This window comes from Corvus kubaryi, unplaced genomic scaffold (genome assembly GCF_017639235.1).
Source record: "Corvus kubaryi isolate FWS band 111438036 unplaced genomic scaffold, C.kubaryi_AGA036_p1.0 37396, whole genome shotgun sequence".
Lineage (NCBI taxonomy): Eukaryota > Metazoa > Chordata > Aves > Passeriformes > Corvidae > Corvus > Corvus kubaryi.
In genome coordinates, this window is record NW_024581135.1 from 28,961,946 (window position 1) to 28,986,155 (window position 24,210).

At 40.8% G+C, this 24,210-nt stretch overlaps 1 long non-coding RNA gene across 2 annotated transcripts in view; it reads right to left on the reverse strand.

Annotated features, from left to right (window-relative positions):
- LOC121670759 overlaps positions 1–24,210 on the reverse strand; it is a 67,320-nt gene that overhangs the window by 37,881 nt on the left and 5,229 nt on the right. The window contains exons 2-3 of one of the 2 annotated variants that reach the window (XR_006018247.1): positions 22,471–22,549; positions 452–562 (exon numbers count right to left, since the gene is read on the reverse strand). This is a non-coding gene — a long non-coding RNA (uncharacterized LOC121670759). The remainder of the gene's footprint in view (positions 1–451; positions 563–22,470; positions 22,550–24,210) is intronic. The other variant, XR_006018248.1, reaches the window with a different exon arrangement.

The following is a 24,210-nucleotide window of genomic DNA, read 5'->3' on the forward strand; positions in this document are numbered from 1 at the left end:
GACTAGAACTTCCAGCTTCACCCACTTCCAAGCTGCTTTTACGTGTTTCTTTTGTTTTCCCCTGTCTTTGAAAATTTATAAAACCATCCTTTAATATTTTTTTCATGGAATCATAGTGTTTTCTGTAAAAGACGGAAGCCATTGATGGGCATATACCAGTGAGCTGCATTTAGAAAGGTGGAATGAAAGAAGGAGGATAAGAAAAAAACTGTGAAAAATGCAGAAAGTCCCAGAACATCTATAAGCTGTCTGAAACACTTTTGATTTACACATCTGGCAAGAACTCTGGTAAAAAGTAATGAGAAAGTTACAGAGGTATGAGGAATCAGCAGTGCAGAGGACATTTTGCATTCATGAGAAACGCAGGAAAAAATTCCACCATTCTCATTGAAGCTGTTTTGACAGAATTAAAAAGGAATACTTTCACAAAACAAGAAAGCATCAGAGTCACCTTTCCTCCAGCAGTTCTCATTGACCAAGCATTTCCTCTTGCCTGGTGACAGAAGGAAAAACTGTGTATCCAGCTCCTTAGAGACACAATATGCTCCAGTTCCAGGGCAACCTGCGTTTAGGAAATCAATTGAAATGAGAACGACAAACATTTAAGATCATTGGGGAACTAATGATCCTCTTACAGCCCAAAGACACCACAATTACAATAATCTTTACACAAGACTGAGGACTGCAGCTCCTATCCTGAGCACACATGTGGGAGACCTCCCACGGGGCTGAGTGCTCCTGACAAGCCAAGGTGTCACAAGAGAGCTGTATCAGAGAGAAATGTAGGACAGCCACTCTTCTGGGGTGAAAGGGAGGTCTGGTCGGTGCCATGCTTATGATAAATGGACACATCTTATCTAGAAGGTATTTTAGTTCCTTTTTTGTTCTTTCTTCCTTATTCACCTGTACATTATTTTGGCATCTTTGTGCTTTGCCATCCCCCATTACAAAATGCAAAGATGAGGAGACAGGAAAATAACCACTCTGGGACATGGCTGGCTGCAACTAGGCACAAAGCCTTGTTATGGGGGCAGGTTTTTCCTACAGAAAGCTGCTTCTTTGGGGTGCAGTTTCCCATACAAAGCTGCCTTGCTGCCCCGAGACCCAGCCTCTCCCATCACCTCCCCATGCCTGGCCATTTCTCAGACTCCAATAAGGAAATGCTAGTAAGGTTCAGATGTGGAGTTGGCAGCCGTAAGTCCCAGTCATGCTCTGCCAGCCAGAAAGCTTCAGAAACCCAAACATGCTGAGATTTAAAGTATTTCCAGTGACAGAAGTTTGATTTTTCTTTGCTTTAGAAAATCTATTTAGTCCTTTTTAGTTGTTCTGGATAGACAAACATCAATTAGAATCACACGCTTTTGGATTCACACCTGAGTCAGAAATTTTGCTCTAGTTTTCTAATTTTATCCACTTGTCCTGCATAGCTTGTTTATATCCTGTATTCTTCTAGCCCACTTCTGTTTGCTTCGTGATTTGTCTCTTAGCACATTGCTATGCCACCTTCCTAAAAATAAAAACTCTTAATTTTCCTATGAAGTGCTCTGCCACCCACCACTGCCATTTATAAAGACCTGTCACCACATTCAAGTGCCAATCTTCCTCAGTGAACAAGTACTGCTCAATGGTGCTATACATCCTTCTGAAACTTCAGATTGTGCACTAGATCTAACAGAGCCAGCCTAGGATAAGAACATTTTGAAGTCAAAATTGGATAGATTGGATTGGGTTGGAAGGAAGAAGCATCTTTCTGGCAGTCTATGTGTCCTGTGGACTGATTTTTCCATCTGTCTGCTGTCCCATAATCCACATTCACCCTTTATACAAGAATTCATCTCTGTTTTGCATCTGCAGAAACAGAGTGCCATAAATAATTTACCATTTCCCCACTTGAAAGTCGGCCTCTTTCTAGAAATTTGTGCAAACAAGAGGCATTTATCAGGTGCTTGATATATATTTTCCTCCTTATTCCTCTTGTTCAGAGCCTGCCTCCTCCCTCCCAAGCAAAACCAAAAACCAGTGACATACTTAGTCCAACAGGAAATTTCTATTATTTACTTCAAAGAGCATCAGATATGAATTTGAAGGCTGAATACTAAGGTGGTCCATTCTTGATGAAAATATTTCACTTGAGTAACTATTCTACAGAGTTACACTAACAGAATTGGCCAAAGCTTACTCTCCCTCCCCTTCAATGCCCCAATGTAGAATCACAATTTATGCCTTGTTGAAGACCACCTAGTCTCCAAAACATAGAATTAGATGGATAGTTAATAAACTATGCCAATGCTGAAACCACCTCTTTTGCCTTAATTACTGACTGAATAAAGACAAATTTGTAGAATTTTTTCTCTACAAAATAGGCAATTGCATTTAAGAATATTTATCACTCTTTAAATGTCCAGATAATAGAAACTGTGGTTAAAATAATGGTGTCACACCTCTTCTGTATTTCTAACATAAGTCAAGGTTTGCATAGTAAGTTATTTTAAGCAGTGAGCAGACTTCACTCAAAACTGATGCAGTTTGTCTTTCCTAATCAAAAAAACCTCACAGAAAATCCTATGACAATCACCACTGCAAATCCCCAGCACTACGCTTATGAAAGGAAACCAAATGACTTCTCAGAAAAGAAGATGGGCATCTCAGCAGAACCATTTTAATCTGAAAAGTAGCAAATTGTGTGACTGAGTGATTTGACTCCAAAGCAAAATTTATGCAGTGAGGACTTCTGGGAACGGCTGGGTAATGCTCTGTCCAGAGACCAGCTACTGGGATTGAGGGGTTTTTTTCCCTTAGAGATTCTTTGAAAAAAACCACAAACCACCCCAAATCTGAGACAGAAATCATAATTTTTCATTTATAAGAGGATTTCCTACAATTTTCTGATTAATTTTCTCATTTTAACCTTCCTACAGAGTTTGCGTCCTTTGACCTCTAATAGATTTTGCACATGGATTTTTCTTTACTGTAACTTAAAAATATTGAAATTCATGACAAGTTTTAGGAGAAGAGACCTAAGGTTTCCTTTTACAAAGTAAAAAGAGTTCGAGATGGAAAATGTTTTTCTGACTCAAGGAGAGCTCTTTTGTATATGAAGAATTTGAGTCTGATGTTACTCTCGTGCTGGAAAAAATGTAAAGTCTTTGAAGTCACTCCATCAAAGTCAAAAACTACACAGTAATAAAGAAGAAAATGAGCTGTTGCTGTCTTCTTTTTTGTTTGTTTCTTGCCTTAATCTGAAAAAATAAAAAAAAAAGTCACCTGATTTATGTTTGTTCTTTGTGTATATAAGGCATGACAAATACATTCAAATATGCAGACCAAATACAATTCTGATAAAAAATTCAGGATTCTTTCCTTTCATTTTCATGGACTGAGTTTCAGCTTTTCATTTTGATTTTTTTTGGTTTTTTGGAATTCACATTTTCCAGTGTGGTCTCCTTTATTTGGTTTATTAATATTTCTCATGTCTTGAACAGAAATGACAGGTTCTGCTGCACTTTTGACACTGAGAATCAAAAACATATCTTGAATCAAAGTAAACAAAGCTCACAAGTTTCTCTCCATTCTGTATCTTATGACATAAATGTGAGTCATAGCTTTGAAGCAATCATGAACTTGGATGCAGTGACTGTAAGGAACACATGAATAAAGGGGAAAAATTAAACTCAGAAGAGGATTGAAATAATTAAAATGAATTAACAATTTTCCAAGAAATTAAATTAAATTAATTTTTACAGAAAGAACTAGCAAGTGATTTCAAGTGTATACATAAAATGGTAAAAGGAGAATATTGGTGTTTTACTCTAGGATGTTAATTCATTGGAAAAAAACCCAGAGTATTTAAAGTCTGAGTGGTTTTTGGTTTTGTTTTTTCTTTTTTTAAAATGATGTAAAATTAAATAACAGTGATTAGGTTGAGAAAAACAAAGAGACAAGGCACACATTTTGGCAGGGGCTGAACATAGCTCTGCCAAATTTTTCTCCACATAAAGATCATACAAGCAAATTTTAAACTGAGAAAAACCATCAGAATGCGCTGTTGGGGCATGTGGTGCAAACACTGCCCAGCGTGGCAGAGGGCAGAGCAAATGGGAAAGCCAGAGCTGGCACCCCTGCTGGGCCCTTTCCAAGCTCTGCAAGGGTCACCACAAACTTGTTTTCTCCTTCAGTTTGGGTTTGAAGAAAGGAAAAGTTGCCTTTCCTTTCTTTGCTCTGCTATTTCTGTGCTTACAGTTAAGCACGCAGAAAGCACCTGGAATATTTTTCAGTGACTTCTGATGTCTCTGTGGAGAATTCCCCAAAGTTCCACTGGCTGAATCCTGGATGAACACGAATTTCCTTCCTCATGCCCTCCTGGAGATTTTCCTACCTCATTGGGTTGATTTAAGTTTTTTAACTCTACCAGACTAACAGCAAATTACCCCCAACATGCTATTTTCAAGGCTTCATGCATGAAGGCATGTATCATTAACAAAATGTCTTTTCCCTGCAGAAGAGAGGTGTTCCAGGTATTCTGAGGCTTCAAATATACACTGAGCAAGTGGTTTCCCCTGGCTTCTCATATCTTTTGACTCTTACATTGTGCCCTCAAGAGCAGCTTTCCTGTTTCTGCCATGGCAAGGTACCAGCAAGGACATAAAAGTGCCAGCAGGAAGGTTACTGCAGCTGTACCCAGAGCAGCCAGGGACCTCATTTCATCCACCTGCATAGCTGGAGAGCTGGCACCAGCCACACCCTGAGTGCCTGAACTGTGCCTGGACTCAGGGCTGGTTTCAGGACACCAAGAGCAACTGTGCAGCCGGTGTGATGGAGAAAAGATTGAGAAGACTTTCCCTGTTTCAAATGTAGAAAATATTGTTCATCCAAGTAAATATACTCTTAGAGAAAGCATCAGCTACCGTGCTCACAAGAAGAAAAGCAAGGGAAATTGCAGTAGGTGACATAATGGTCTAAAATCATGAGGGATAAGTCGGTGGGGTACCAACAAGAACACTTAGAGTGGACATATCTTCATTTCTGAGGAATCTGTCCCTCTTAGGGGCTCAGCAACACTTGTAGTGCTTGGCACGCTTACCTAAATCAAACTGACTAGAGAAGTCAATTTGCTTTCATTTGGGCAGGGAGAAAGGACACGTTTTCATATCCCAGATCTCTTTGGGGATCTGAATTATCTTTCTCTCCTTGCAGTCCAAAGAAATATGTGTTCATTTCCTATGCCTGTGCATGGGTAGTGGCTCCTGGGGGAGGGAAAAAGATGTTCTCCTTGTTGCCTGGCTACCATTTTAGGAGTCCCCAGAGGTGTTGCGCTCCTGTGCACCCTCAGGAGGGCAACTGGCACACACGAGCACAAGTGGATCAGTGAAAGATACTGTTCAGAGGGAGGGGAACTTTGTAAGTGATCTGTCGTCATCACACACAGCACCTAGAGCTGCTTTTGCCAGCAAGATGCAAACAGCACGACTTTTGGAAGGGAACAGTCACGAAGCAGCCGTGCTGAATATACACACACCAGCTCTGCAACAGGGGTGGCAGCACGGCAGGAGCAGGAGGAAAAGTGCAAGTTTCAGTACTTCTTCTAAAGAGATATTTAAAGGAAAAAGAAGAGGCAGAAATGTCAAAGAAATGTCTTTTAATTATGACAGGGAAAAAGATTGTAGCTTTATCAACATGGAAGATGTAAAACCTACTTTGCAAAAGGGATTATTAAAAATATGACTTCAAGTACAAAAATGTTAAAAAGCCTCTCCCATTTCAAGATTTTCTAAAAATAAGCTGAGAGGAAGTTTTGTTTAAGAGCATAAATGCAATATAATTGAAAGAAGATTTGATTTCTAAGAATATAAAGGATAATCAAAATTGAAGAAACTCCAACAATCTTTTAATCCCAAATAGACTTAACAATTTCAAAACACATCTTCCCACATCACCTTTCTGGCCCACCCTTCAGTTTTGATATCAGTGGCATGTTTGCAAAGGCTATGGAGACTTCAGTGAAATTACCTCCTGTGATCAAAACAAGGGTTTCCCTCACCTCCCATGTCTTGCTCCATCTGTGGTGGTAAACAGACAATATAAATAGACTGATCCTTTTCACTCTCCCTCTCGCTGACTAAAATGCAATCAATACTTCATCATGCTTTCTCCTGCACAGCAGTGCACAGGTTATTTAGCTTCTAAACACAACTATTGAGACTGTCAGTGTCAAAGGAAATGGCAGGAATGTCCTGCACTAATGCGATTCTGGCCCTAATGCGATGGCCTGTGAGAAAAGGTTGCCTCCATCCTTCTGGTATCCAAACTGCATCAAGCCTTTACCAATACCTTTCTTTCTGGCCTGCAATTGCTTTCTTCTTTTGTGGGAACTGAAGAGGCTCAATAGTCCTTTAATAATCCCTAACTGAAGACCTCCAACAGTTACTTCAGCAGCTCACGTCCAAGAGGATCTCCTAGTGGGATCCTCTCAACGCATCACTGACAGAGCTGTGGCAAAGGGAAGAGGGATTCTGGACTCACGTGCCTCCTTCATTGTGCCCAGAGGAGGTCAGGGGAGAGGAGGGTCTGGAGCTCAGACTCCTTTTAGAAAGTTTTCTGTGAACTCCCTCCACTGCAGACCAAGTGTTAATTTTTGTGGTGTGGGGACTGGTGGCACACAGATCACTGTATGTTCTTGGGAAAAAGAGGAAGCCCACCCACTTCTGAATGGCTTACCTTTGCCTAGATCTCAGTTTCAGGATGAAGAAGGAGTTTAACAGGTGCACTCATGCTTAATTTGATTGAAACTCTTCCTTAAGGCTGTGAGATTTTCACTAAAGACCAGCTCTGTTGTGCTCCTTCTTCACAAAGAACAGGCGTTTCTGGTGTTCAGTGCTATTACATTTCCTGGCAGTTTCTGTGTTCTCCAAAACATCTGCAAACCAGATCAGGTGATCTTGTCCACTGTGTGAAATATAATTGCAAGATGCACAACTCAGAAGCATAAACCCATGCTCAGAGAACCTCAACATTTGTGTGATGGCGTTATCATACTCTGCAAAGCTGTTGACAACTGCCAAATACATTTCATTTACATTGAAGTCTGAGAAAAACATAATTAGCACCTCATATTAAAAAGAAAGCAACATGCTGTTGACAGTAAGCCAGGAAGCTGATAAACACAACTTCCTCAAATTAAATTTTCCTGAAAAACCTAGATGAGCACATAAATTCTAGAGAGTCTGGTGTTAGCAGCTGTACAGCACAATCACGATGAAACTCCAAACCCTAACATTACCACTTACTCTTAAAATATATATTTTCAGAAGATTTTCAAGCTATATCAAGTAAATATAGTGTTTTGGGTCGGGGGCCTTTGAGTAAGGGACGGTTTGCTAAAATTAACACCACTTAAACAAGAAACACGTAGTTGCTGACAAACTCTTGTAATTCCAGATTTGGTTGCTATCCGAGTGTACTGCTCAATTCAACATCTGCTGTGACTTTCTTTTTGGAGCTATGTGGAAATGTAGCTTTTCAAAATTGAGATTCCTTTAACAGGCACAGTTCATAAATCTGAGAGAAGATGAAGGGACTGATTTCTACAAGTACACCAAAAGGATGACTATATTCTTTGATTTGGTCCCAAATGCTAGCCCCAGTTATACCAACATAAGGTTATAGTGGGTTCAAGTGCTTTCAGTGATGACAACTGCCCTACCAGAATGTTACATTTCTTCTAAAACTGACAGTTGAAAGGAGTAAGGGAAATATTAAGAACAGAAACTCCCATTATCATTAATTCCAACAATTTTTGTGGATATCTAGGTATACCTGATAGCATGGTGCAGCTCAGCAGTGATTGCACAGACTTGTCTGTTGGCAGTTTGTGCAGAGGGTGAAGAAGGATTTTTCATTTCATGCATCATTTGCAACTGCCTTCAATAATTCAGCAAAGTCAATACATAGCCTTGATGCACAGTTAGGAGAAAAAGCCTGAAGCAAACAAAAGTAAGCAATCCAGAGAGTGACCAAGGATAGCTAAATCCTTTTAAGCTCTGTTCACTACTGCTTCCCTGCCCTTTTGCTACGTACTACATGAGAACATGTAACTGCTTGCACAAATCCATTGCAGTCATGGAATTTCCTTGACATAAACACATAAGCAACAGACTCCCCTGTATCCCACAGTCATTTTAAGGGATTTTGTAGTGCCTTTATTTGCTCAGACCATTCAGGGTTCAGACTGCTCATTCCCCCATAGTAGAGAACAGAGAGTAGTCTTAGGAGAACATTTAATTTCCAAGAGTAAGAAGAAACTGTCATTTAGACAGCTGTCTTTACCCTGACCTCTGCATCTCAAAAAGGAATGATAGATGTCAGGAAAAAAAGTAATAATACAGAAAACAGGAATCACTGCAGAATGACCCCATAACCCATAGTCCTAGGTCAAAGAGGTCAAGAGTGACTTCCACAGAATGACCAAAAGCCCAAGTTTGATACATTTCCTACTTCCCAGGTGTCAAATTCCTCCCTCAAGGTTAGGCATGCCATGTAGCCATCCTAGAGCAGGCAAAGGGCTGAATCAACAAAGCCAGACCTCCTGTGAGACAAAGCACTTCTTTATCCTCTGTGGATTAGGTTGTTTTTTTAAATTCAGGAACACAACATTCAGCCTGCCATAGCATAAAGTACATGCATAAAGTCTTGTGACCTTGACAGCCTGGATGACTGCTGAAAAAATTACTAATGCTTCAGACTTAATAAGGGAGACAATCATTCCATGAACATGACAAGCACCTCTAGAAACCCCACAGAAAAGAGAAGAGCAGGAATGAGTCTAGGAAGAGAAGAGCAGGAATGAGTCTAGGATATACATGTGGCAGTGCTTCTATGTGGAGAGGAGAGGAAACTCTCTTACCCATCACAGCACTCCTCCATCACTAATGGCTTTCTTTCATTCTCAACCTGCTTTCCAGACACTGCTGGTAAAACAAGTCCTTCACTGCTGGGGCAACAGAAAGGAAAGCCTTGGTCAACCACTGCAAGCAGGAGGCAGGGCTGGACTCAGAGCCTGCTTGAGAAAAGACTCTTGCAGAAAAATGCAGGCAGTGATCTGGGGGTTAATTTTTCTCAAGGTTTTCTTTTGAAAGAGGTTTTCTTTTGAAAGAGGTTTTCTTTCCTGCTAAGAATTCAGGGGTTTTTTTCAGCTCCTGCTCTGATCCCTTGCTTCAGCAGAACACAGCAAACACATTTCATTTCCTTTCCTGCCTAGTGGGATGCTGAGGAGATGTGATCTCTGAATTGGTATATGTTTCAGCTGGCCCATATTTGCAGCAAAATTTATGACACATGCCAGTGCCTCCAGTAGCTGATTGGATGCAGCCAGGGAAATGGAGAAAGCCTCAACTCGCTGAGCTTCAAAAAATGCACTTCACTTAAATGATGTATCGTTGTTTTGTAGAAAAAAGGAACACCTGGCTTGTACAGTGGGGAAAAAGAACAAAATGCAACATTCATAAAATTGACTGAAAAGGGACTGGAGAATAAGGTTATTTTTGCTTCCACATGAGAGAACAAGGCACAAAACAAGGTCTGCAATTATAATCTGGCATATCTGTAGCTTTTGTTTGACATGATTGCATTGGCATGTCCACTAATTCAGTTTTAATCTTCATTAACAGATTCAGATTGTCTGATGCTTCCCATGTCACTTGGAAGAAGTATCAGGAAATTATTATTGATTTTCTTATGACACTACATAATTACTTCTTCAGATATAAAACTCATTTATACTGTATGAGTGAGATTTTGGTTTTGCTTTTCCCATTGTACATTTTCAGTGCAGATGTACTGGCTATACCCTCAAATAAGTGAGAGCAAAACTGAATCTAGGAAAAAAAAGATATTTGTATGTAGCTTCAGTGCAGAAAAGATTTGCAAATAATTTTAGGTAATTTAGAGTTTAAAATTCTGAGTAAGGAACACACATTTAATTCAGCTAAAATAGGAGTTAACCCAACTTGTAACTGGGCAGAGAGGAGCGGAGAGGCATGAGAGGAGAGTGAATGAGAAGAGAGGGCCCAAAGGTAATCCCTTATCTATTGAGCTCCAATCAGAATATCAAATGCAAAGTCTGTATGTGTGGATCTGCTGGATAGATCTGTATTTATGTATACATACATAGAAGAATATGTAAATCAAGGTACATATTTTTAGCAACAGGATATGCTGTGCTACAACACACACTAATTTGCCTTTTCCTAAATGCTACAGAAAAGCAAATCCTGTAGCAAATTCAGCATGAAGATATAGATGCCATCTCATTCATTAAACCAGACCAGATCTTTGCTAACAAGTAAATAAACACAGCTGACTCTGAGTCCTATTTACATGTAGACTCCTGCACTCTGCACTGAACAATAAAAAATTAGATTACTTTTAATGCTTGGTAAGTGTGTTAGGAGATCCTAGCACCACCATGAGTGATGTTCCTGGGAGGGCAGGGGCACCTTATGGCTGTCCACTACAAGCATGTAAATAAATGGTTCTGGCACATGAGCTATTGCCTGGGAGCATTAATAGAGTTACTGCCTAGAAATCCTCATTGCAAATGAGCAGCTTCACCTAACTGGTCCAGCAGCACTAATACAATCAAAGTATACCCATCTTCGCTGGGAAAATGTGATGCCCATTTTGGTCTGTGCTGTTCTTGGAGATAAAACTCGAGCCTTTGTTCTTGGGAAGCAGAATCCATTATGATGTCTATCTTATAAAGAATAATTGCTTGCCAGTAAGTGCTGGTCCCAAAAGAAATATATTCTGAATTGATTAGTACTCAACCACCCATCCCTCCATAGAGTTGGGGAGTTCTGTAATACCTTTCATAACTTTTCAATTAGATTTTGATTTGGGAGCATTTTTGCCTCCCATCATGGAGGGAATTGTCTGGCAGAGTGCAGTGAAGAGCAGAAAGGAACTGTGAATCCCCCCAACCCACTGCTGTCTGGGGGGTTATGACAGGCTGTGGTGCCCAACACCATGGGTTTAAAAACTGCTAACATAGTATTTTCAAAATAAAAAGGGAATTAAACAGTACTGCTAAATGCATGCCATTACATCTGTCCCTTGGTTTTTAGTTTTAAACATTTGGTATGTGGGTTCCTCAGCATTCTGGTGCTTGGGGAGACACTCGTGCTGAGATAATTCAGTGACTGCGAGCATCACTGCTCTCCTATTTCCATGGCTACAGTTGAATGATCTGCTAAGAACAATTCCTGAGACTTCTCTGGGAAATCCTACTCTGTATATTGGTCTGTATAAAGCAGGAGACAACCAAGTTCCTGGCAGTCTGAGCTGTGGGACCAGTAATTTTAGAGAATTTTATATGAGCAAAGTATTCTAATGCAGAAACCAGTCAGTTTCAAAATGATTTGCCAACCACAAAATGAAATAAACTGGCTGGATAATCTGTTCACAACAATTAATTCCACCAGTTTTACCACTTAATCTCCTGTCTCTCAAAAGGAGTCTGGAAAACTCAGTGTATTAACGCATACATTTTTTGAGAAGTATTATATGAGAAATGACCATCACAACATACCATCAACAAAGTTATAAAAGCACCTTGAGTTTCTATTTCAATAGAGAAAAGGAGATGGTCATATGCTAATCATACAAAAATATAATAACAGTGATTTCTTTGTATTAAAGAGAAAACAAGACAATTTCAAGAGGCAATTTGAAAATAGGATGCCAGGCACACTGCTTTCATCAAACCAAAGACGAATTGTTTAACGAAGGCCTGATGAGAAGACCAAAATTTAGCTGCTGTTTCATCACAGTAATTATAGCAAAAATTTGGAAAAAATATTTAAAAATCAGTACAGGCAAAGAAAATTCCTGACCTGCTGATTCCAAAACAGTAGCCTATTTCTGTCTTTTTCAAACAGCAACATGGTATAGCAGTTTCAAGACATTTTCAGGATAAAAGCCTGTTTCTTTCAAAAGCAATAACAAATATTTCATTAACTTTGGGAGAGAAGGAAAATGAAAGACCACTATTTCGCCTTTGTTTCTATCACTGTATTGATTATGACAGCTTTAAAGCCCCTTTCAAATGTGAAGAAATTTTCCTAAATAGCCTGATTCCTTTACATAGTCTCCCTGTGGTGTGGATGTGCACAAGGATAACATAGTATGGGATATTGGGAGAACACATCCTGTGCAACCATCTCAGGATGTTCTTTCATACAGACAAATTGCCAGTGGAGCATCTTTAGAAGCAGCTTTCTGACTCAAGTCAGGGTGATTTTTCCTCTGATGCCATTTATTGATGATCTCAAAGCCTGTTTGCCTCAGAAGGCAGTTCTGGCAAAGGAAACACAGAGTTGCAGTTCGGGCTGCAGGGAATGCTTCAGCACTTGCTGACACCCAGGAGATGCTGGACCTGATTTTCTTTTCTCCCTGCTAACAGAGAGCTCACTGATACAAATTCTCTCACATTCTCCAGGAGAAAATTTCTGAGAAAAATATGTGCAAACCAGCTTTCGACAAAGTTGGTCAGTATAGAAGAGATTAATAAAATGAGTAACAAATAAGAAAGAGAGTTTGACTCTCCCATGCCTTTGCTCCTGAGGAGGAGTAACAGCACACTGCCTCCCCCTGAAAGCCACGTCTCTAGCAGTGCCTGACAGCACAGGACTGTCCCTGAGGCAGGACACGGGCAGGTCACAGGTGAGCACTGTCTGAGGAGCTGCAGCAGCACCGGTGGGTGACACTCTGAGGAGAGGACCATGAGCTAGGGCAGCGCACCCTCCACTTGGGGATGACTCATGTCTCTATGCCACTTGACAGAAAATTAATGCCACCAGTGCACACACCAAGGTCTTTACCGTAATTCCCATTTGATTTTCTCTGAAACTGAGTGATTGCTTTGAGGAAAAAGCACCTCCCTATCACCGCCTTCAGCAGCTCAGCTCTCAGGGAAGTGACTTCATTGCCAGGATATCTTTCAGACTTCAAGCAGACAGAGTGGGACACACCTTCTGAAGGACAGAAGGGCTGCCTTCAGCTTTTTCTAGCCACAAAAACCAGCACCCACATTACATTTAGCAAGTATTGCTGTGTACAGAAAGTAATTTTATATGAGCTGGCAAACAGTATTACCAACCCCTGCAAAAGGGCTGGAGATGAAGCCTCTGTATCTTTCAGCCTGTGGCCCAGCTCTCTGGCTACAGCCTTCCTGCTCTAGCCAACATGAGGTCTCCTGAGAAGGGAATTTGGCAGATTCAGCTTCCTCTCCTCCCATCCTGCCCTTCAGCCTCTGGCTGTGAGCTGAGCCTCCCCGTCCCTCTGGCCTGACAACGGTCTTGGCCACTCACTCTTGTTTCAAAAAGGGCTTGATTTGTTGGCCAAAATAAGAGGTGGCTGCATAGATGTCCCTCAAAGAAGTTTTAAAGTTGTTTGGGTTTTTTGGTAGTGGGGTATTGAAAACGCATTTTACATTTGAGGAAGGATGAAAAGCTTGTAAAAGCGGTAATTCACGGGGAAATTAGAAAACAAACAAATCCAAACTCATATTTTGTGCAGAATGGGAAATATATTGCTCCACTTCTGTAACTTAAGTAAAAGCCTAATCCTGCAATAAAGACACCTCCCTTCATCCCAAACACTAAAGCCACAAGGGGTAGACTCAGCTTTGGGATCCTTGAATTTTTGTGGCAGTTGTCCCTCCCCAGTCCCTGCTGTGCTGTGTGCAATTGAATTGTTCCTCGGATTACTTGTGCTTTCCCAAGGACAATACTAAAAGTACAATAATCAACATAACTTCTTCTACAAGCAGTGACACAAGACTTTTCTCTATTTGGCATTCAGCTTCACAGCCTAATTAATTAGCATTTGTACAGCACTTTGAAAATATGAGATGCAATTGAAGTGCTAAGTATTATTATTAATATTAGCAGCACCACCATTTTGCTCTACTGAATGCATTTTCCAACAGCTTTGCTACAGAACTGATGTGTGATAGACATGAAATGCACTCAGAGCTCCTTCACCATGTTTGATTACAGTAAGCCAAGTGGCTGGCACAGCTGCATGGCTGTGCAGTTTTTTTCAGTCTATTAAAAAAATTAAATCCCATATAGCACAATTTGTTCTGAATCTGTCAGCAAGGTAGATAGATATTGCTTTGCAGGACAGTTTGGGAATTGTTTATGAAAAGGACTCTGAGGTGCTTGACTGCCGTAGGCTACCTCTCATTTGTATGTATCCAAATATGCCATCCAGAGAAAAAAAAAAATGCTTCATGAACTCTTGTAATTATATCTTTCTCATTTAGCACAGAAACGGCTGGTAGTTAAAAGGCACAAACACTTCTAAACAGGTGACTGATCCCCGTTGCCCTCAATTTAAAATATAGCTGTAACTTGTAAACTCAAGAGCTCCCGGGACACATCTTTCTTGATTTCCATTTTGGTAGCTGCTGTTTTTGGCAGTGCCAAGAGGATATCTGGCCTTAACCTTCTGAATCAGTTTCATTTCAAAATCAATGACTTTTACCCCATGCTGGCTATTTGCTGCTCTCATGCTTGCTAACATGCACGGGTTAGTAGCTGCAGTCATCATTTCTTCGCCCAGCTGCTTATACCCACTGCATTTTTATTTCTGAGCGAGCCAACCTGTTCTGCTCGAGGTAATATGCAGTAGCTGAGAGCTAAGTAACTCTTGGCTGCCTTAGGCCAAATAGAGTCTGTAAATGACTGGGAGACTAAATCATTAATTTCCTGTGGTTTGCTTGCTGTGGTGGTCCCAGAGGCTGTCACAGAACAGGACACACACCCGAGACATCGCTGAGTTGGTGCCTGGGCTGAGCTGGGGCAAACCTGACTGCAGAGGAGGCAAGTTGCAGGTGCCATGCTTTGTGCAGGAGCACCTCAGGAACATTCTGGGAATCTCTCCTGACAGTCCTGCTCAGGAGTGCTGCCCACCTCTGAGGGCAGAGCTGACTGGTGGCAGCAGGGACTCTCTTTGGGGTCTGTTTTGGTACCACAGTCCCCATTCCTGCCTGGGTTTCGCAGTGGGAAGCAGAACCCCTGGACTTGCAAGAGATGGACCTCCCAAAGCCTTACCCAGCTACTGCAGGAGAAGGCACGAGGAGAGAGAGCAGGGGTCTGAACAGACATTTTTGGACATTTATGGCATAACTAAGTATTTTGCTTATTATGCTGCAAGAATTTCATGCGTATTGATGCCTTCTTCATTCCATATATTCTTACTTCTCAGTTCCTACCTAATTCCAATTGTCATTGCCATGTTGGTAGGAGAGAGGACTTTTCACAGTTGCAAGGAAGCAATAAACGCCATTTAATTCAATAAAAATGAAAATGGGGCACCAAGGCAGAAAAATGGGAAGCAAAACTGGAAATTGTGATGCCACAGAAGTCATGGGCCCCAAGATTGCACCCCAGACTGTAGAAACTGCCCAGTATAATTAACAGGCAGGCATATACCCACAGCACAGCCAGGAGATGGGTCAAAGACTTTTTGGGATGAGTTAATTAAAGGATATGAGTCCAGGAAACCTGACAGCAGTTATTTTTCTGAAAGTCTTGAGCAGCTGATGGATCACTACAGACAGATAATGTCCCTCACAGCAATAGCAAAACAGAGCAACCTTGAACCAGGAGAGGCTGACAATTGTCATTAAAAACATGGTATTCAATCATAAAAGCATTTTGTGGTTTTAGTTCTTGGGAGTGTTCCACCCTCCTGTTCCAAATCCCCTGACACTAAGATAACAGATCCCTTCAAGATGCATAAGAGTGAAATACAAAGATCTTTCAAGTATCAAAGCTGTGTGCTGCAGCATGCAGCCAGCACTAAAGTGCTGATGAAGATTTGTTTGATAGCCTTCTGAATTCTAGGGATATTTCCAGAGCCAGAGGACATATTAGAGAGGCTGATTCATAAAGTAAAACCCAGATTCTTCATCCATTTCATGTGCAGGGTTCAAAGGAAAGACCCCGTGAAAATGTTACAAAGTACTAATAATACAAACCTCATGAAATGAAGGAAAAAAGAGAAATACCCAAGAAACAAAAAGCCTCCAGAAAAACATATAATAGAACTTAAACCCTGTGAATCTGGTCTTTGAATACAAGATTGGCATAATGCATTTTGAATCTTCAGTCACACAAAAATGTCTTTTTGCATATGAAAGGTCTTTGTAATTTTTGCTATCATCACTATAAGCCTCAGATGCATTTGCTTTGATTTAGTAAACAATAAAAAAGAAAGAAAAAATTCTAAGTGCTTTTCTGTAGATGTGTAAAGATGCTTTTATTGCTTCTCCCCCCATACCAGTTGCAGAGGGAACTGCCATCCAAGACTGGGTTTTGATTGTTCTTTTTATTTTTCCTTAAAAAACTCCCACAAGCCCCAGACTCTCAACCTCGATGATTGAACTTTTCTGGGGAGAAAAGGGACTGAGGAAGGACAGACAGAAGTGAAAAGAAGTTAAAAAACTCCCCAAAAACAGGGGCAGTGGGGTATATTTAATAGCAGAACATGAAATAATTAAAAAATTAATAAAACAAAATATATGTCACTTTGTGTTGGTTTAACACAGCCTGGTTTTTGGTGGGGGTGGGAGAAGCCACAGAGGTGGCTTTGGGAGAAGCTCCTGGAAGTTTCTACTATGTCCAGCAGAGTCAATCGCTGAAGACTCTGACGATGGGCAAGTTACTGGCCCAATTAGAGAAGCTGGTACACCTCTGTGATGACATATTTACAAACGGAAACAAATGCAGGCATTCTCTTTTTTTCTTCCAAGGGGTGGGGGGGGGGGGGGCTGGCACCCAGCTGGGGCCCTCCTGAGGCTGGGAGTGGCCCCACGGCCGGGGCCATGTGACCAGTGACAAAAGCATGGTGAACAATTCCCTGACATGGAGCATGGACGAGATCAACCTTTTCAGCACTGCAAAACTCTGTAAGAACTTTTCAATTTATAGAACTTGAAAACAATAATACCTATGGACAACAATTTTCTTCCAAGTCAGAGAAAAAGGAAAAGTGAGGACACATGAAGAGAACCAACATGGTGGCACCGAGGCCAGTGAAAAGGAGAGGGAGGAGGTGCCCCAAGCATTGAAGCCGAAATCTCTCTGCGAGCCATGGTGAGGACTATAATACAACAAATTGTTTCCCTATAATCCATAAAGTGCATGGGGGAACACAGAGATCCACTTGCAGTCCGTGAGAAAAAGTGCTCATGCTGGAGCAAGGGGATGATGAAAAGCTGTAATCTAGTGAAAAAACTCAAACAGAGAGAGGACCCTTGCTTCCAGAAATAGAGAAAGAGAGCCCTTGCTTCCAAACTAGAGCAGCTTGTCCTTAAAAACTATACCCCATGAACTAAGCAACCCATGATGTGCAGTTCTGGGAAGACTGCACTGTTCATGGGAGAGACTCACAGCAGTTGGGTGGGACTGCTATTCGTGAAAATTAAGATCACACTAGAAAATTCACAGAAAACTGTCTCCCATGGGAAGGACCCCACGGCACAGCAGAAGAAGGAAACTCCTTTCCCTAGGTGTACTGGAGAAAGATTTTTAGAAAGTGAAAGACTGACCAAAACCTATGCTTTTTCTCCTTGCATGGTCAGTAGGAAAGAGGGAGGGGCTGGAAAGAAAATGAATGTTCTAAAGGTTTCTTTTAGTTCTCATTACCCCTTTTACTTTCAATTCTGTTAATAATAAATTTTCTTTATGCTGTTTAAATTTGGACCTGTTTTGCCTTTGAGTGTTTTTCCCCTAATCCTTAGCTCAACTCATAAAGCCTTCGTTTGTTTTCCCCTCCTCTGCTCAGCTATAGCAGAGGAAAATGAGTGAATAGTTCTTCGTGGGTGCCTAGCTTTTAGGCAGTGTCAAACCCTGATACACTTCCAAATTCAGCCAGGAGAAACTATTAATCATATTTTTTAAAGTACTGTGTTTTGAAACCAGTGGAGAAAGTGAATTTTGTAGGCTCAGAGTTTCCCATTTGAAAATTACTGGTCTTTGTAGTCGCTCAATAATTGTTTTCTGATAAATTATTTTTCCACCTTATTTGTATTTATTTAGTGTTTGAAAGAGGCATGGAAATGCTGCCCAGAAGAAAGGCTGTTCAGCTTCATGTTCCTTTAAAGAAAAATCTATAAAATGAAAGCCTGAACTTTGAGTCCCAGCAGAATCCCACACCAGGCCCCAGAAGCCAAGGGCAGATCCCCAGATCCAGGATGCTCCTATCTGCAGCCTGCAGCTTCTACCTGCTCCTCAGGTACCAGATAACCGAGCAAGAAAAACAGGGAGGTCTGGAATTCAGATCCATAGCAAATGGATCCTATGCTCTCTGCCCAAATGCCACAGCCATTCCCCAAGGGACTTTGCCTGGGGTGTGACAGAAAGGTGGGACCACAACTGTTTCATGGTCAACCACACAAAATAACTATCCTGCTTCTTCAGTGTGTTTTCATTCTCTGATATGATGTCTTAAAGCCTAAGCAGAACTCAAGAAGCTCATTTAACTTTAATGTATTTTATCCCTCTAACCAGAACAATTTTTTCTTCAATTACCTTTAACAGAAATCTAATCTAGCAAACAAGAACAGCAACAAAATATGTCATTACAAATGATTTTTACAATTTTGTTGTTGCTCTGATTTATTATGGTGTCAAGTTTTTCTAATTTTGTTTGCTGATTGCGCTTTTAGGAAAAAACGTATTTGAATCGCAACAACTGCCAGCAACACCTATGTAAATATTCTGATGTAAAAAGGCAATTTCAATAGCCATTTAAACAGGCTAAAATACCTGCTTAGATACACAGAGTAATGAACTCAGGTCTGTTTACCAATGGCTTACAAAAAATAATACAATGTTCTACAAGACTATTACAATGTACAGCTGATAGCCAGAATTTAAAGTGGGATAAATGCTTTCTGGCAAGGTCATAAAAGGAATCAATGCTGGAAATGTAGTCTTTCATCACAGAACTATGCAGATAATTGCCAGGCAACAAACAATATGCTGGCAATGACCATTTTTTCTGTCCTGAAGAGATACAGGTGTATCTACCCTTACAAATGCTGTAGTGCAGAAGCAAAGGGTTTACAGAGGCAAATAGCTCATGGGCCTGGGATTTATGTTTAGGTTGTGCATTTCTGCTGGGGCTTACCTGGACCTTGGATGTGGATGAATGCTCTTCAGAGATGCGAGGGCTTCAGGACCCCTCCTGGAGGAGGCCTCCCAGGTCAGCTCCCCCAAAAAGCTGACCTGTGCATCCCTGACTGCGGCAAGAGGGAGTGATCCCATAATTTCCTTCAAAAGAGCTGTCTTGATCCAAAAGCAGACATGAAGTGCTCCTGCCTACAAAGCTAGCCCTGCCCAGCACTGCAGTGCCCTGGTGTGACAGCCAGATCACCTCTGTGGGTGTCAGCAGCACCACAATTGTGCCTGGCCCATCCCGGAGGGGGAAAGCCCTCCAGGACTCTCAAAGTCCTTGATTGCTCCTTCCAGACACAGAGAGGGATGGAGGCTCTCACCTCCAGCATACTCCCCTCTGCTTGGTCTCACACACAGCCCCACATGCCACGCACACTGAACATTTTTGGGACCATTTTAGGGAATCCCAGTGGATGAGTTAACCAGGCTGGCACAAAGCTCCTATTGCCCCCAGACCACCAGACTGGAAGCATCTCTCCTCCAGCCAAACAAACATTTAATTAAAAGGAAGATTCTCAAGACTCCAATTGCTGGAGAGCATCTACTAGAGGTATACATGCAACTTCGCAGGTTGTTTTTCTGGCCTTGATTTCTGTTATTTTGTCTCAACTGCAATAAAAATAATACATTGACTTTCATTTCAGACCCTGAAGAAATACAGAATGCAAAAACCAGGATAAATTACTTTTTCTTCAGATATAAATTTTAGTTCAAAAATGGATATTGATAAAAAGAAAATATTTCACTGACTGATGGTGACTGCTTTCAAATTTTCCCCCACAGGAAATGCTACTTTAAATAGAGTATAGAGCATACAGTATGGAAAGGGAGAAGGGAAAGCCATGGAAAGCTCCAGGAACTGCCTGTTTCCTCTGAAGGTGACACCACAGAAAGACCCACCCCTGGAGCACATGCAACACTTACTGGAAAATGCTCTTCTAAAATATATCTGCTCAAGTCTTGGGACATCAGGGTTTCCCAACCCTTCCAGTACTCAGCTCCAGTTCACTGCTCAACTCAAATAAAACCAAACAAAAAAGTGCCCCACAGATTCTTTAGAGTATTAAATCATTTAATTTGCATGATGGCCAAAGACAATGAAGAGGAATGCTGTGTGGATTGCCAAAATAAATGTGCAACACTTGCAGTGAATTGTCAATTAAGAGCAACTCGATTAAATTAAAGTCTGCTAATCACTTTTTGGTGACTTTGTCAAATTCTGTTTGTATCAAAGTGATGATCTTTGTTTTGAAAGATTGAGCTAAATGATTAATAAAATCAGCTGGAGCTTGAATCTCTTTATTCAAAAATTTCTTTGATTTTTATCAGGGCTAAAAATCAAAGTTGAAATCCTGTTTCAGAGGGGTCTTCGTGTTTCTACTTTTAAACTTAAATTAAAATAGTGGTTATCAAAATTTTACTTCAAGAACTTGTCAGGAATTTTCTTTGTTCTTCCCCAAACCTCCAGAGCCTGTTTCTAACTACCCACTTTTGGTAAATAACTTATATACACAGTGCCAGATAGTTTCCTGATGAATATAAATATTTTACATTCAGATAGCTTCTTTTATTTCTACCCAGGTATATCAAGGTCGTTTTATTCTGTATTTGTTCATAAAACAATCATTTCCAGTCACATGGGAGGAGCATCAGCAAAGCCATACTAGAGACTTCCCAGCAGAGGGGAAAAAAAAGAAACCAAACCATAATGCATCTCAAAGGTTTCTCCTTTGTTTATTCCCTAAGTGAAAATGTGGGGCTAGAAGCCACGTTTCTGAACTATACCTGTTTTCTTTAAATCAGGTGATCACAAAGGCTTTAGAAAATGCTCTCATGGAAAACAATTCATCTGCAGTCACCCTGCACTCTCTGAAAGTTGAAACACATGAGAGAACAAGGGTGACAGAAGGCCAGTGGATACATTTAGCTTCTTTTTCAGATGCAGAAAAAGCCTAAACTCAGCTTCTCCAGGAAGAAGCAGGAGAAGAGAGTATTTATAGATGTTTGTTACCATGCAAAATAGGGTAAGAGTTGTGTTTGTTAGAATCTCCACAACCACCTGGAAAAATAAGCACACATTTGGTAAAGTGAAAGGGTCTTTCATGTCCCACTTCTTGGGGGTAAACCAGTTTTCCTAGAAATGTCCATAATTAGGCAAAATTTTTCACTTCATAAGCAGAGACACTGAATATAAGGTACCACATCCCCCAAGGTTCATACAGGCAAAAGCAGTTTAGTAGTTCTTCATATTCATTAAAGACCACCTTTAAACAATTTTTCATGTATATGTGCATTTATTACTGACATTGGTATATTACTGTAATGGTTTTTAAATCTTCATAGAGTAAAAAGCAACTGGAAAGATTCTTTAGAAAGCAACAAGAAAATCTGTCAGAATAATAAGCTATGGATTTTTACTGCTGGTCTAATGCTGGCTTTTAACTGCTAAGCAGTAATTTTCTGTTTGCAAGCCAAAAGCCAACTGTCCTGCTTAGTCCTGCAATCTAGAGAAATGCAAGGCCTTGGGATAGAGTATCATGTGCTTTTGCAGCTAAACTTAGTATGAAACAACACAGAGCCAAGCTTCCAGTTACCATCTGCTTAAGCTCAAATGCTAGTCAGTAGATAGAAATTTCTACCCACTTTTGAACTTGCTATTCAGCTTCCCAAAGGGAGGTTCGGCATCTCCAGTATTTATTGCCCCAAGGCAGAGAGGCCCCTGGATGCCTTTTGTCCCTTCTAATTACGTCACCTGCTGTGCTCCCCACATCCATGCAGGGAAATCAGCGAACGCTGCCTCTCCTCTGCACCGCTTTTATGTGGCTCTCTGAGCAGGCACCACACAGAGAGGGCCATATGTTGGCCCTTTTTCACTAAGCTCAGTTTAATGCTCCCAGGCTTTTCTTAAAATACGCTGAACAAAGATAGCAGAGAGGACATTTGGAAATGCTTGATGGCAAAGTGGGAGCGTTCGATCCTTTTCTGCCATGTGTGCGATACTGATGTCACTCTCTATTTGCAGACTTCTTTAAGGACAGTTTTTTTGGAAGAGAGGTCACATTTTCCTTCCTCAGCAGTGGTGTTCTTGTAAAACAAATACATGACATACAGAGACTCTGAAATGTAACAGCACTGCCTGTGGTCTGGATGCTGTTGCGCAGAAGAAAACAGGTTGAGGCATTGAACATGAGACTACTTAGGTATTTTGCCTTTCAGAAAGTGATCTGACCTTTAAACAAATTTTCACTTGCAGCACTTTCATCTACAGCTTGTAGCCACCGATGATGAGCTTGACTTCTCCATTTTGCCTAAAGAGAAATAGAAAGTTCACATGTATTTGAATGTAATGTATGAAAATTTTTAAGATGGCTTGAAACGTTGTTCTTCTCTGAACTAGTGGATCTAAGCTCTGGTGAATTTATATGATGCTTGACTTGATGGGCTGATGTTTTGAGTTTTTTTAATCACAGCTCCACTACTCAGAGTGAGATGAACTTGGAAAAAATAGTTTTGTTCTGAAATGATATCAAGAATTTGTGGGTGTGAGGGAGAAAAAGCAAAAAGAAAGTATAATTGCTATGAGCACTATTATGCCATAATGTGAACCAACACATCATAAGTTGCATAATCATGACATGGAGTTACAAACTGGACACTGCATTTGAAGTAAGCATTCAATCAGACCTGCTCTTCAAGACCATATTAGCAAAGCAAACATCCTGGAAAAGCTGAGATTCAAATTTACTGAGAAACTGTTGCATTGTGTCTCAGCCACATACCTTTTTCTTTTTAAGCTAGACTACAGACAAGCTGTAATAGTGGTTTTTTAATGCCATCATTTGAACTTGACAGGCAACTGCCAGGTAAAATGAAAGGAGATTACCTTTTGGCAACTGCCCTCTCCATTTTCTAAAGTAAATGACCTTTGACCAGAGCAGCAGAGAAAATCACAGCAGTCTGATCTTAAATGTGAACCCTGTGGTGAAAGAGCAGTGGTTCATATTATAAGTAGGATGCATAAATGCTTTGAATCATCATCAGATTAGATGAAAAATGCCATTGTGTTCAAAAAGAACAGCTATTACACAAAGAAATGTAATAGAAAAAGGCTTAACAATGTCATAGAGACAAGCTAATGGGCTTCCCCATTTCTCTCAGATTCATGAAGATATTGTTTCCCTTGCTCACTTTCTCAATGCAGATAATTTTCCATAGATTAGCTTTTCATCTACTTTAATTAAAAAAAAGAGAGGCATGAATTGGCTGACACATAAAAGCAATCACTGTAATTTCTGTATGTTATCTTTGCACCCCCTCCAACAATCACCTGTATCTCTTCTAGGACCTACATTATACAACTTGAAATAATTTCCTTGACATTCTTCTTCCAGTTCTCCTGAGTGCCAACCTCAGACATCAGTCACCCATTTTCATCTGCTTGCAAATTAGTTTTAGGGCTTTCACCTGCCATCTTGCTTTCATCAATTGTTTCATTTTAGTAGGAATTTTTGGGTACCTCTCTTCAGACCAGAAGACTCATCCTCACCAGTCCTTCAATCTCTACTTCACTTTGGGGCACTTGTGCCCTTCCTAGTTGCTGGGATTTCACACTCAGCTGGAAACCAGATTATTTTATCAAAGGGTAACCCATCTGCTGTGCAAGCGAGGCAGCAGTTGATGATGTTTGTTGCAGTAACTGCAAAAAGCTCCCACACTGTTTGTGGAGACCGAGCCTCTGTGGTTTTCTCTCTGCAACAACTGTTAATAAGGCTGGTGATTCCCTGGCCCTTTCCAGGTGGCAGGTATGTGTTCTGTATAACAGCTTAAACTAGCAGAGATGATCCCAGCTGGCCAAGCAGAAATCTTGATCCTACAGCCACCCTGAGGAGTTACCAGGGGTAGCCACATGCATCATTGCTTTTATGGGAACAGTCCATTCTTTTTCCAAGTTAGATGATCCCTGTACCTA